The 13,240-nt window shown below is 44.2% G+C and overlaps 1 long non-coding RNA gene across 2 annotated transcripts in view; it reads left to right on the plus strand.

Moving 5' to 3' along the window:
- The window catches only part of LOC135327955 (uncharacterized), a 30,453-nt gene extending 18,792 nt beyond the window's left edge, over window positions 1–11,661 (plus strand). For both annotated transcript variants that reach the window (XR_010388631.1, XR_010388632.1), the window contains one exon: window positions 11,206–11,661. This is a non-coding gene — a long non-coding RNA (uncharacterized LOC135327955). The remainder of the gene's footprint in view (window positions 1–11,205) is intronic.
- Window positions 11,662–13,240: the final 1,579 nt, after the last annotated feature.

Here is a 13,240-nt window from a genome sequence, read left to right on the forward strand (position 1 = left end):
TGGGCAACTAGGTGACACTAGTGTGTTTGCCAAAGGAAACGTTATGTTGTGCTATCACACGTTCATGCTAAAGATCCAGTTCTGCTGAAAATGCTTGTTTTCCTGGGACACCACAAGGTGGAATGACTCTGTGTTAAAAATAACCAACCTCCCCAGGCTGAGGCTAAGATCTTCCTGGGAAGCCATTTTTAACCACAGATCGTCACCAGATGCACTAATTATCCAGGAGATCAAAGTTCGAAGCCTGTCATGGGGATGAGCTGGATTCTCTCCTTTTGCTGTCATGTCTTCTTGAGTAGAGCACCTCCTGGGTCATCCTGTGGCGAGAGGAGAAACGCCTGCTTGGGTGGGATGCTTGGGAATGATACGGGGGTCAATGGGAGACTTGCAGTGGTGGGTGGACGTGTGTATGCGTGCCTGCGGCTGCCTGGGAACAAACATTTACTGTGATGCTGACAGATCCTGAGAAAGCCAGGGCTGGCGGTCATGTCTCAAAATAGCTCATGAAAACTGGCGGCCTTACACCGGTTCCATACTCTGTGGTGGAGATGTGTAACCCTGACGTGTAGTTCATTATGCAACTTATCAAAATAGTTAACCTCTGGGGACTTTAGAGCCCCAGAGAGAAAAGACAAGGAAAAGCTAGAGACCAGCTTTTTTCAGTGAGATAAACAGTAAATTGTAGTCTGAATGCCTTGGAGTGATTTTATTGGGAGTCTTATTCGACCTCAGAAGAATACAGTGGTGCATTTATAGAAAGGTTATTTTTATCTTAGGTATGTGGAGGGCAATGCTAAACCATCCATATTGTTAGGGATCATGAAGAGAATATTTCAAGTTCCCTGTCCTTTCAACAGGATCAGCTTTGGGTGCGGTGGTGTATCAGGTCTCTCCTATCTCTCTCACAGAGACACACACATCACATGTAAGGGTGCATATATGGTCTATGATCATGTATGTTTGGGAGAAAGCAAAGTCTAGCAGATTGGGCACCAGATAGGTATACTATACACTTTCTACGTTAATGCTCTTCAATATGTCGGCCTGTTTGTACCCAGAGTCTCTGTGCTCTGCCACTGAAATGTGGAGAACCCTTCCCTACACCCCACGTGTGCCGTGATGACAGAACCCATAACTGCTTGGGAGGTGCCATGAGGCTGTCCATGTTGGATACAGAAAGGCTGAGATATATTGCATGCAGCTGCCACCACTCACTTCGCCCTTGCTTAGGACTCCATCAGATCTCAACGACCAGCCTGACATTTTTCATGTTGACAGTTTCTACCTCCAGCTCAATTTTTATTTATTTTTTTTTATTTAGAGAAGCTCAGACATCTCTGAAAATAAAGGTGGTGAAAATTCAGTGTTTTGCCCCAGTTAAAATTCTGGCAAACTTCTTTTGGAATAGCTCTAATATTCACACTGCTGGGAATTATGACATTTGCTGGTGTCTAGTCCATTTGCTAGTCTAGTACATCTAGATTTTGCTATGCTAAATCTCTGAAAAAAAAGTAATTTGCATATGCTCTTATGGGTTTTACAGAGAATTTCCCAGAGGAGTCTACGTGCTCTAAGCAAGTCTTAGCCAGGGCCTGAACAAGGTGCTTGGCATCTGGCTGGTCTGAGTCCAAACACATGAGTTGGAGGCAGGAAGACTTTCTTCTTATGCTGTTAAAATTCACCTTGTTTGTGCTCAGACCATGACAAAGATCAAGCAAAAATCCTTGAGAATATTAATAGGTCTGTCTTCAGAGCAGAGTTTGAGTATGGTACAGTAAAAAGGCAAAGGGAGGGGAGTAAAATGAAATCCTGAATTCTCATTGACTGAGCGATTGCTATCCAAAATAGGAACTGAATGTGGGAGGGGGGGAAATAATCTGTAATCATGTAATTGATGATTATATTGTACTACCTACATACTGAGGAGTTAGGGAGCACACTACTGAGTGTTTCACTTTATAGCCTGGGCAAAAGAAATTGTCTTCAGTGTAGGCTGCTGTGAATAACATGATACACACATCCCACAAAGCTGTGTACAATACATACTCTTTAGGAGTCTATCTATTTTAATGGATATATTCTTGGAATCTGTGTGCAAAAGCAAACATAGATACCTGTATTTATAAAAGCTGGTATTTGTACAAGAGAAAGGTATGTGATTATAGGTACTAGATTTATACCTCCACCAAGCTCAGTATCTGCATCCCTGCATCCCCAGGTAATTGCTTAAATCCATTTTGCAAGCTCCCTTCATATTTTGTTGTTGGAGTAAGCAAACCCCAAAGGCTTTTGGAAGCTTTTACTGAGCACTGACTCTTGTAGCTTTTGTCTAACTCTGGCTTTTTCTGTACCATTCAGTTTCCACAACCTGGAGAGAGGCCAGGATCCAAGAGAGTTTTGCTATTGATTTTCACAGGGCCAAGATTTCACCTTAGGTGTTTAAGATTACATCAGTGCTATAGCTGCACAACTCCATGACCCTGCTTAGCCAAGCTGCAAGCATAAACTGAACCTGTTCCCCCCACAGCATTTTCCCCACTTGTCTGGTGTTCACAGTGTCTGGGAGGACTTTCTGTCTCTGTGTGATGGGGTTTCCTAGAATGTTCAAAATACTAAAAGAAGGCATTTTTTTCATGCAAAAGAAAGGCATATGCTGATCTGACACCTAGCACTTCAATATAAAGGGGAAAACAGAACTAGAATTCAAATGTAATTCCCTTACCCCTGTTAAGTAATGCCTTGATTACTTGCACAACAGGACTATTCAAGAGATAGGTAAGGTGCCATGACAAGTGACAAGTGGCGTGTGACACACAACTAGTGTCTTCTTTATTTAAAGCTCCATGTAACTGAATGGGCTTTTCTCAGCAAAGGAAAGGCAGATACGTGCTGAGTCTTGTTTCTACCCACAGTGCCGTGCACGTGTTCTAAACTTTTTATAGAAACACTCATGATTTTCTGGATTTTTTTTTTTTCATCTGTGGGGATTTATCCCACCAGTTGGTCTAATCAGCTCCCAAAATTGAGTGACCATGGGAAGCTATGCAGAGAAAATAACTCGTGAGAACCAAAAAAGAAAAATGCTTGGGACATGCAAGCTATTAATAAAAGTGAGCGTTGCAGAGCCCTGTATAAGCTTGCTGCATCAAGGACACAGAAGTAGCTCTGTGTCCATCTAGGTCAAATTTCTTTTAAGTTGAGGGGAATGATACCTCAGCCTCCCTTCTCTAGTGCAGCTCTTGGGGTGCCTGGGAACACCAAGGCCGGAAAAACCTCAAGGTTGTGGGTCAGCTTGGCAAAGTGAGAGCTGCTGCCCTTGCTAATGGGAGAGCTATTTCTTAGAGCATTTTCTTTTCCTTGCAGCATTGTGGGGTTGCCTCTGTTGAGAATGGTGGGATGTACAGGTTACACAGGATGCAGGAGATAAAGGTTCAAAGCCTATCCAGGTCAGGCTAGGAACTGGAGCTTGCGTTTCCCATATCCCAAGGAAATGTCTGGACCTCTGGGGCAATGGCCATTCTGGGCACTCATGCCTTATCTTTAGACTAGTCTGTTGTAGTATAAGTGAAACCATTGTGGTGTCAATGTGATCATAGGTCTTCAGTGTGTTTTGAACAAAAACTGTTGCATGAAACCCCTTCCCATCCCAGAAGATTTCATCAAGGCACCCAGGGAGGAGGGTGCATGGCTGCTGACGAGGTCTCTGTCAGAGCGGGAGAGCCATGGAAGAGGAGAGGGAGAGCCAGAAAACATGCTGGCTTTGTGGGCCCTTCCTGGGCCTGCCAACTTGTTTTCAAGATGTGACATTTCGGCCTCTGACCTGTGCCAGAGAAGCAGGTACAAACCTTCCCCCGGGGCACTCGCTACAGCATAGTCTCCTTCCTGGGGGGGTGAAGATGTAACCGTGCTCTGGGACATCTTCAAGGTGTGCACCTGGAAGCAGATATCTCTTGCAGGCAGTAAAACTGTCCTTAATTTCAGCAAGGCTAAGTCTACAGTTGCCTTTGGAAAAATCTCACCCTACAACACAGCTGAATTTCTTTCACACTTACACATGAACATGCACATTTCATTAGTGCATTTCCAGGCTTTCTACTTCTTAATAAACTACTTGCAGCATTGATTTCCAGTCTTTGCACTATGGGAGCAATAACTAAGCTAACTGTAATGTTTTCCATTTCATATTTAACTTTATGCATGGTGTGTCATTCTCAGATCTTTTATTTTGAATTCTGCGGCCTGGGAAATGCATGCATGAAATACATTTTTAGTGAAGGAACCCATTCAAAATGATGCACTCTCCACCATAATTTTAAAGATCAGCACATGAACAAATTGCTTCCCTTCTGACAGAACGATGCTATAAATATAGAAAGAGCCTATTTTACCGTGATCCACATCTTCCAGTCAGATCACAACCCCCACCCTCCACTTCCCTCAGTATTGTGCTAATGCCAAATCAGCAAATGTTCTGAGAAATTGGATAGGCCACAGCTGTAAACCAGCGATGGCATCTTGTGTGTGTGTGTGTTTGTGTGCGTGCACGTGTGTGTTTTTTTTAGTGTGAAAGACTGGAGAAGTGCAACATATAAATTGCACTGGACTAAGAAAATAAATGGATCAGACAAATATATCTGGGCATATGCTGAGTGTGGGTTTGGGTTTTTATTTCCCTTCCTTAAACCAAGATCTATAATAAGATATTTCCTGGCTTGTGTGTGAGTGTTTTTAATAGCTTCATTTTTTTCTTGCTGGATACTTCTGGATGTGGCTGTGCTAGCCAAGCCCTGCACAGTAGCTATAGCGAATATTGTTTTACAGCTCAGAGACGAGTGTACAGTAGGTGCCATAAACCATCCTGCAAGTCTGCTCTGTCAACGGGTGAGTATATTAAGAGCATTTCTTTGCAAACCGAAACGGCGTCAGAGACAGGAGAGAAAAGCGTTCTTGTTTGCAGGAGAAGAGCACACTTCTCCGCAGCTGGAAGGCAGTTGTCAGAACAAGGGAGCGTGTCCTTTCTTTCATCTGGCTCTGCAGTCATAAGAGGTAGTGGGGTTTTTCCTTGGTCATCTCCCTCCAAAGAGGCCAATCCCAAACCCAGCCCAATCTCCTCCCCAGTTCTTCTTTGGGCCTCAGCAGATCCCGTCATTATGCAGCAAACAGGAGCTGCTGCAGGATTAAGGGGCAGGGAGAATTTATAATGAGGAATCTTTTACACAATTTCATGCACATTAACACACGCACACACACAACAGCAACTGTTAGATCCCCAGGCTTTCCCTAAACTGACCCACTGTCCATGTAAGTTTTACTGAGTCTGTACTGTGCCCTTCATCTCATAAGATGAGCTAATTTAGATTTGTATTCATCATTCATGTCCCATTTTACCAAGGCAGCATGTCCAGAAAGTCATGCTGCGTGGCAGCATAGGTCCCTGGTTACTGTTGGCCAATAAGTTTTTATTAATGCCCATACAAAGGGAAGGTTTCTTCCTTGCTGCAAGGTCTGGTACATGGTCTATGAATAAAGTAGGGCCTCAGGGCTTGAGTGAGTCATATATGGTGACCAGTCCTTTCACTAAACTTTAAAGTAGCTAGCTGCCAGCTGAGGCTGCTTCTTAGAAGTCCTACAATAAATGTGTAATTGTTTAAAATCCCAACTTCAGATGTCATTTGAATGATGAAGCTCAGCTTTCACTTAAACAAAATAAACAATCACATATCCAGCCTTAGCAGCTTTGACCTAAGTGGCTCAGAAACCTGAAGGTGTATCCAAGATATGCTGTTATTTTAACCCTCAAGATTTATTTTTAAAGCCAGCGTCATGGCTGGGACGGGCCTGAATTACAGCCACATTCAGATTGGAGCCAATTCCCATGTCTCAGGTAATAAGTTTCTAAGCCTTCTGCATAATACTTGAACTTTAATTTGACATGAGTCAGCAACGCAGTGATGTTAGGAAAAAGGGCAAATTTTGTACTAGAAATGTAGCCTGCACGAAAAGATCAAATGAGCCGGACCTACTGAAACTGCAAGAAGAGAAAATGGAGGGATGGACATGTCTCCAGGACATAGAAGGCAATTCAAGAGAAGGAGAGAAAGACCTCTATAGTGAATAGCACCAGCTGTAGCTCAGCTGTGTCTCAAGAGTGCCCTGCGACTCATGCCAGGGTCCTGATCCTTCAGTCAGCCAGGGCACCTGGCATCGCTGGGGCATCTACAGTTGCCAGCAGAGGAGGACCATCCGCGATGGGCATGGGTTTTCTCCCCACGGAAGCCAAACTGCTATGGTGCACAGCTGAGTCTAACTCCAGTCAGGGTACAACCGGGATGCTCCTGGGGAGCTCAGAAATGGAAGGTGCACGTGAGCTTCTTGCTTTAAACACAGACACGATGGTTGTGCCTCTTTGGAAGAAAATCCTGTGTGCTGCACTTGGGCACACCCAGGACATTTCTGCCATCATACTAAGATACTTGCATCCCACCTCATTGGGATCAATTAGGAAGATATCCCTGATTGAAGAGGGATGAATGTGCAGTGGTAGAGCGCTGCTTCTGTACCTCTACGCCTCACCTCAGAAATAGGAACACCACCATTGTTCTCCTCTATGCATGTTAACAGAGCTGAAGTGATCAGACATTATAATCTTAGGGACATGCCAGTCCCTCTGACACTTGTCTTGATAGCTCCAAGTGGATGCAAAGTCGGGAGTTAGAAGTGGCTCTAGGAAAAACTGAGCATGAGTGTGGGATCTTCCATGGGTTGGTGGAGAAGGAAGTTACCCTGGTCAGATGCGCTTGTTTTATTTTTATGCACATTTCCACTGGATCTCTGAAGCAATCAGTTAACAGGAGACAGGGGAGGAAAACAGGACCTGAACCAAGTAATTCTACAGAGATACAATTCACTACTGCATCTTAACTATCAGTTCCCATTGTATATTGCCACTTTACCACCAGAGTGATCCTCTACTCATAACGGCTTCAATGATTTAAACTGTAAGTGGCTGTCTTTGCAAGATGCGCTGGTAGGAGAATATGTCTGGAATCAGCTTTACAAGGAGGTCTGTCCCTTCGTTCCCCTCCTGTACCCAACCCAGCTGCTCTCAGCTGCTGGGATGATGAAGGCTCTGAACAACTGCAGGCACAGCTGCTCCTCTGAGCACGCCTCTTCTGCTCTGCTTCACACGGCGGCTGCATCCTGCTGCAGGGAGGCAGGCGCTGGTGGCAAGCCAGCACCCCGACAGCATGGCTTGTGGAGCTCCAGATGCGTCCCCTCTTCCTTGACCTCCGTGAATCATCACCATCATCCTTCCCATCTGTAGCGTGACCAGAATGACTGCTCAGGTTGCACTGGCTACAATTCCTGTGGTAATGTTGCCACCTCAGAGGCTTTGGAGCAGACATGGTTGTAGGTCCCTATGTCTGGGGAAAGCATTGCTACTAAAAGTGCTGCTCTTTGGGTGACACTGAACAGATTTTGCCCTTTGAGAAGGACTTTCTGTGAGAGATCCCCAGGCTGGCTACATAACACTGTGTCTTATTGAAAGCTCAGTGAAACTGCCCCACCTGCTCTGCCTAAGCTGCAACGGAGGCAAAATTCACATTCTTCTGCAATATATTAAGAATTTGTCTTTGCTCCGCAAACCTGTTGGGTACCTGGGCTACCTGGATTCCTGTTTCACCTTTGGGCTGAAATGTACCATGGTGAAGTTTACTACTGCTGCTGTCAGGAGCTCATTCTGACTGCACTCGATTGATTTATCATAACCTCAGTACTGCATCTGTCGTCATTTATTATTCCACGTATAACAGATGGGACTGCCAGAATGTCTCCATGGGAAGAATGAATTCTGGGCCACAGGTGCATCTCTGTCCTGATATGAAAGGTTAGAGGCTCGTGTCAATTCGCAGAGCAGAGCACCCAACTCTGCCACAATGTGCCAACATACTCTGCCTTCAGGAAAAGTACTCCTTATTGCCTGAGCGGAAACCCTAGAAACCTAGACATTTGCTCACCAATGTAATAAGGATGTTTGTATTCCTTCTGTGCAATAGCTCTTACTTCCCAAATATTATCCATACTTTCCCAAGAAATAGTCATGCATTCCCTTTGCAACTGTAAACCAAGGCCCAAGGAGTCGTGCATGTCTTCTAGGTCACATGGTGACGCAGAGGTGCATCTCTCTGCCCAGATAGCTTGTCTGACAGACCGACTGGCCCCATGTCTCTTCATATGCGCCTAGTGTAAATCAGAAGTTAAGCTTGCATAGTGCTTCCTAAATGATGAGAAGATCAATTAAATTTTGGGAAGATGCTTTTCTCACTTAAGAAATTCTTCATATTCAGATACACACATAACTGACTTTCTTCCTCTTGTGTCAGCTTGTGCTGAACAATCACTTCCCATTTTTCTCAGTTCTAGTTTTTCAAATGTGTATGGACACCTCCAGCGGACCATACGATCAAGTCAATGGAATGATAACATTGCACCTGTGAAAGCCCGCACACAAAACATCTCATATAAAAATAATTAGCTATCTGATTACTTCTATTACTGCTGTGGAATCATCCCCTTTCAGTATGTTACTTATCTTTTTCCCCTAGGGGATATTTTATTTTTCGAAGAGGATGCAAAGTTTTGACTGCAAGCAATGGAAGTGGAGTGTAGCATATAAACATCAATAAACCATTCCCATGTTGACATCAAGTAAGACCAAAACTAGCTGAAGAAGTTACAGCAGGGTACAAAACAGAGAGCTGTCCCTGTGTGCATACCACACAGCGCCCTAGCCTCACATTCCTGAAGGACCGTGGATATGGCCTTATGTCCTAAACCATTCTGTGCTCGCCATGGATTTGGTCAGCAGCTGTAGAGGAGAGAAAAAGGCTATGTGGAGCTTTTGTCAGAAATCTGGTTCTCTGCAACTGGAGTTATATATTGAAATGCTCTCTGATATTTTGACAGAGCTATCCTAGCTTTCCTGTACTTGTTTATTTTTCTGAATGCTTACACAGGGGAAGGTTTTTCCCTGTCCTTGGAGCATGCGGGGTTGATAGCAATACCTTTCTCCCAAGCTGTGATGGGAGAAAGGGTTAATTCACTGCTGACACAACGTGCTAAAGTGTTTCAGCTGGCAATGTTTGTGCCAGGCAGTAATACACTTTCAACAGAGAGATATTATGTAAAATGGAGTGGTGACCCAAGGATGTATAATTAGCTCTGCTGTCACATAGGAAAAGAACATGTTTGTAGAGATTATTTCCAATTTCTAGCAACACCTGCTCACTTGCCTTAACCAGATTTCTCAAATGGGGACTAATTAGCACTTCCTTGGAAGCCCATCTCTCTCCAGGCAATGGCTTTACCTCTCAATTGGTATTCCTTCTGAGGGAAGGCACATTAATTACTATATCAGGAGAAGCTGATGGAAGCAGGAAAGTATTTCAATGCCTAAAACTAATCAAAGGAGGAAGGGGAGTTTGCTTGACTTGATTTTGCTCTTTTATGCAGTGGCCAGAGCTGTGTAGTGGATTTCCTTCTCTGCATCCTTGAATGGAAGAGGTATTTTGTAGCTGTATCATTTCTGAAGAGCCATGCACATGCTGTGGGTGAGGACTGTGTGGTGCTGCTCTCCCAGGGTCTGAGCCCAGCACGTGCCTGACAGCACTGGGTAGCACTTGTCCCAGCTGGTGGTGGTGCAGAGATAATGCCACCCATCCTGGTGGTGTGTGGGCTGAAAGGAGCCCTTGCAGCTCTCTGTATTGAGTTTCCTTCTGAGCATATGTGTGCCAAGGTGGGGGATGGTGTTTTTTTTTTTTTTTAATAAGCTTAATTACATGTAAGCCTCTGACCACAGTTAAGTATTAACTACAATTTGGGAGTTAATGATAAGGCTAGCAGACACTGCCAGCCTGGCCTCCTCTCTACTTGTGGCTATGAAACTTCACTTCATCACTCCTGTATTGAGTTTGCTAGCTTGTGTTTTAGCTAAAACCTGTTTTCCAGATTGTTACCCAAGCTTGCTTTGGCTGCCTCAAAAGGAGGAGCCTCCACTGCTCCCTTTAGAGCTTGTTCTGCTGCTTCTCTCCAATTCTAAGGCTTGGGCTGTTCATGTATCTCCAGTCAAGTTTGTCCAGCTTCAATTTGCAACCTTTACTTTTTCTGACAGAGCCTTTTAGTGCCTGAAATTATGTGCTCATATATTGTAATTGAATCCAGTTTCTTAATAAGATAGATGGCTCTCAAGATGCCTTACTATTAGACATCTCTTCCAGCTCTGAAGCTACTTCTGTGGCCTGGCTGTGCCCTCTCCTTGGTGGTGTGTGGTTGGGTTTTTTATTTTTCTGTTTTAGCTAGCATCCTTTTGCAAATATGGACACCAATGCTTGGATGCTGTATTTTTGCTCCGAGTTATAGACTCGAAAGAGATTTTGTGTAGTGATCTTGTTAACACTTTGTGCCACAGCATCCTGTGCTTTTATCTGCAATTACGCTGTATCTCTTTCCCTGCTTTCCTCTTGTGCCTGTACTGCACTGGACTCTTGGACCTCTAAAAGAACTAAAAAGGCACAATTTCAAAACTCATTTAAGGAAACATCTTTTTTTCTACCCAATCTGTGTGGAGCTTGCTGCCATAAAATAAAAGTGAGGCCAAGCAGGGTGAAATATCCACAAATAATAAAGACACCTACAGGAATAACTATAAATGTTTTAAAAGGGCTTTCACAGAGCTTTAAGTCTTTTAAACCCTCCGGGCACAGGTCAGTCTTAACTCCTGATGACTTAGGAGAAGTTTTGCTTAGGGAAGATTACTCAGAGGCTTTTTTTATGCAGTGAAATATCTGGTGGTGGTCATTGCCAGGCCAAGGTACAAAAGGAAATGGACCACTTGCCTGAGCCACCATGACAATTTCTACATATCTGTTTGCTATCATATCTCCAGTGACCTTTTAAGAACAGAAATCCCTATTCCACAGCTGACATCATTTATTTTCATGGATCATTTAACAAGCTTTATAATTTTTATAGGCTCATTTCTGTAACTCAACATTGAGCTATTATTTAACGAAATGATCCCCAAAAGGGGCCTTAGGAGAGCTAATTGCCTATGAAAGCCTGAGGGTGTGGGGAAGGAAGACTTCACAAATGCTCTAAATGCTGAATTTTTCTTCTTGTTTTATTTATTTATTTATTTTTCCTTAGGTCTGATTCTGGATGCACTTCTGCAGATACCCATCAACTGTAAAGACGATGAAATCTTTGGTGTGGTACCGGTGTGAACCAGCATCAGAATTGGGCTTTAGAGCTAGTCCTTGAAATTCTCTATGACCATTTAGCCAGCTAGGACCTTATTTTAATGTCACCAGTAGATGTATGAAGAAACAATTGCAGGAAACTCCTCAGGGGGAGAAATTCAAGGAAGATCCTTTATCAGAGGTTCTAGCCCTTGCTTAGGGGAATATGAAAGTTGCAGCAGATAGTTGTAGCTCTGTATTTTCCTGAGCCTTATGCAAGATCCAAATGGGTGCTTCCAAGGCTACCTGGAGTCTCCTGGCTGGGGGTAACTGGCTCCTCGGGCCGCAGGAGGTGGCAGTGCCAGGAGCTGGCTGGGTCAGCAGCAAGTCGCAGCACAGCAGCAGCCCTGCAGGTAGGCTGCTGCGGAGCAGGAAACCTAACTGCTCTGTCAGGAGGCTTGTCAGCCTTGCTGTGTTTGTGTAAAATGTCTTGCTTTAGACAAATTGGCATCTCCTGTTGGAGAGGAGCGTTTTGAAAGGCTTCCAGGCAGCTCCGCTTGAGTTTTGCTGTGTATTTCTCCTGTTCAATTCTGCTGCAGCAGGAGGCTGGGCCATGGTTCAGGCAGTGTTAGAGAGAACACCCTTGCGAGAAGGGAGCATCTTTGTATTTTGTTTTTTCTGCTTCTTCCTCAGAGAAATGAATATGATCTGTAGGTTTTTTAGGGTTTCTTGAATGTTTCATGACAATCCAATGAAATATTATTTTTCTTTGCATTCATTAATATCCAGTATCTCAACAGACCTGCAAATGTTACAACAGATCAACCTCCCCAGTTAACAGAGCCCAGAGCAGTTCGATGCGTTGGCAGAACTCAAAGGTTTACATGAAGTCAGCTGCTGTGGCTTTGTATGAGGGAGCAGGGGAATGAAATGGAGCTTGTTTTAACTTCCAAGACTCGGAGGACAAGATACCTTAAGGAGAATCTGTGTGCCATCGATGGTATGAAATGCAAGACAGCAGAGGAGTCTTTCTGGTCCTTATTCAATCTAGGCTTTTTAGCATGCCAGTTGCCATAAAATCAGGGCAACTTCCAATACAGGCTGAGTGGTTTCCCCCCTCTGCTGCTGCTAAAGCCACTGGAAAAATCTGATGGATCCAGGATGTCACATCAGTCTAAATGCCCCTTTCCACAAACACTCATGTGCTCATGTTTAGTGCTAAATAAAAGTTAAGCTCCAGTCAATGGGAAAACATGCTTAAGAGCTTTATTCACTTTCTTAAGTGCTTTGCTGGGTCTGGCCCCATGCAATGTGTCAAGCAGCCATTAGCCTCATCATTTATCACTGTAATATAGATAGTTCCTTGGAAATAGCTTTTCAGCACAACATCTTTTTTGGGAAGCCACCCTATGTATATGCACTTACTGATAATAACATGCATTTGGGTGATGCTCTGGCTTTCTAGTCTGAGGAAATAACAGGAGGGAAACATAACAGTCTTGAAGTAGGTACAAAGCTTTTAGACACCTGGCTTGTACAAGGCTGCACAAAGCATTTCTTGTTGTGTTCCAGGGACTGACAGCCCAGTGAGATAATAAAAGGTAAAGCAAACTGTACTAGAATGGAATATGCTGAGCTCCTTGAGTAATTAAAGGTTACGTAAGATGGTTACACGGTTTGCAAGGATTATTAGTACAGTCATGTTTGCATTATATAAAAGGTAATTAAAATGCAGCCTGCTTACCATTGATTATACCCTTGTTTTGCATTTGTAACAATGGGCGCACCAGCGAGACCCCAAAAGCAGCCTGGGAGGCAGTGGCTGCCAGTGGGTGAGAGAGGCTGCTGGGAGCCAGGACTCCTGAGCTCACAGGACCACTGTGGTGCTGTGCAGCCTTGGCCAAATCCCTGTTGCTTCTGAGTGCTTTCCTTTCCCTGCTGGCACAGATGAGAGTGTGCCTCCTCCTTCTGCAGGTCTACAGCCTGGAAGAGCCTTCCAGACT

This window comes from Dromaius novaehollandiae, chromosome 3 (assembly GCF_036370855.1).
Source record: "Dromaius novaehollandiae isolate bDroNov1 chromosome 3, bDroNov1.hap1, whole genome shotgun sequence".
Taxonomy (NCBI): domain Eukaryota; kingdom Metazoa; phylum Chordata; class Aves; order Casuariiformes; family Dromaiidae; genus Dromaius; species Dromaius novaehollandiae.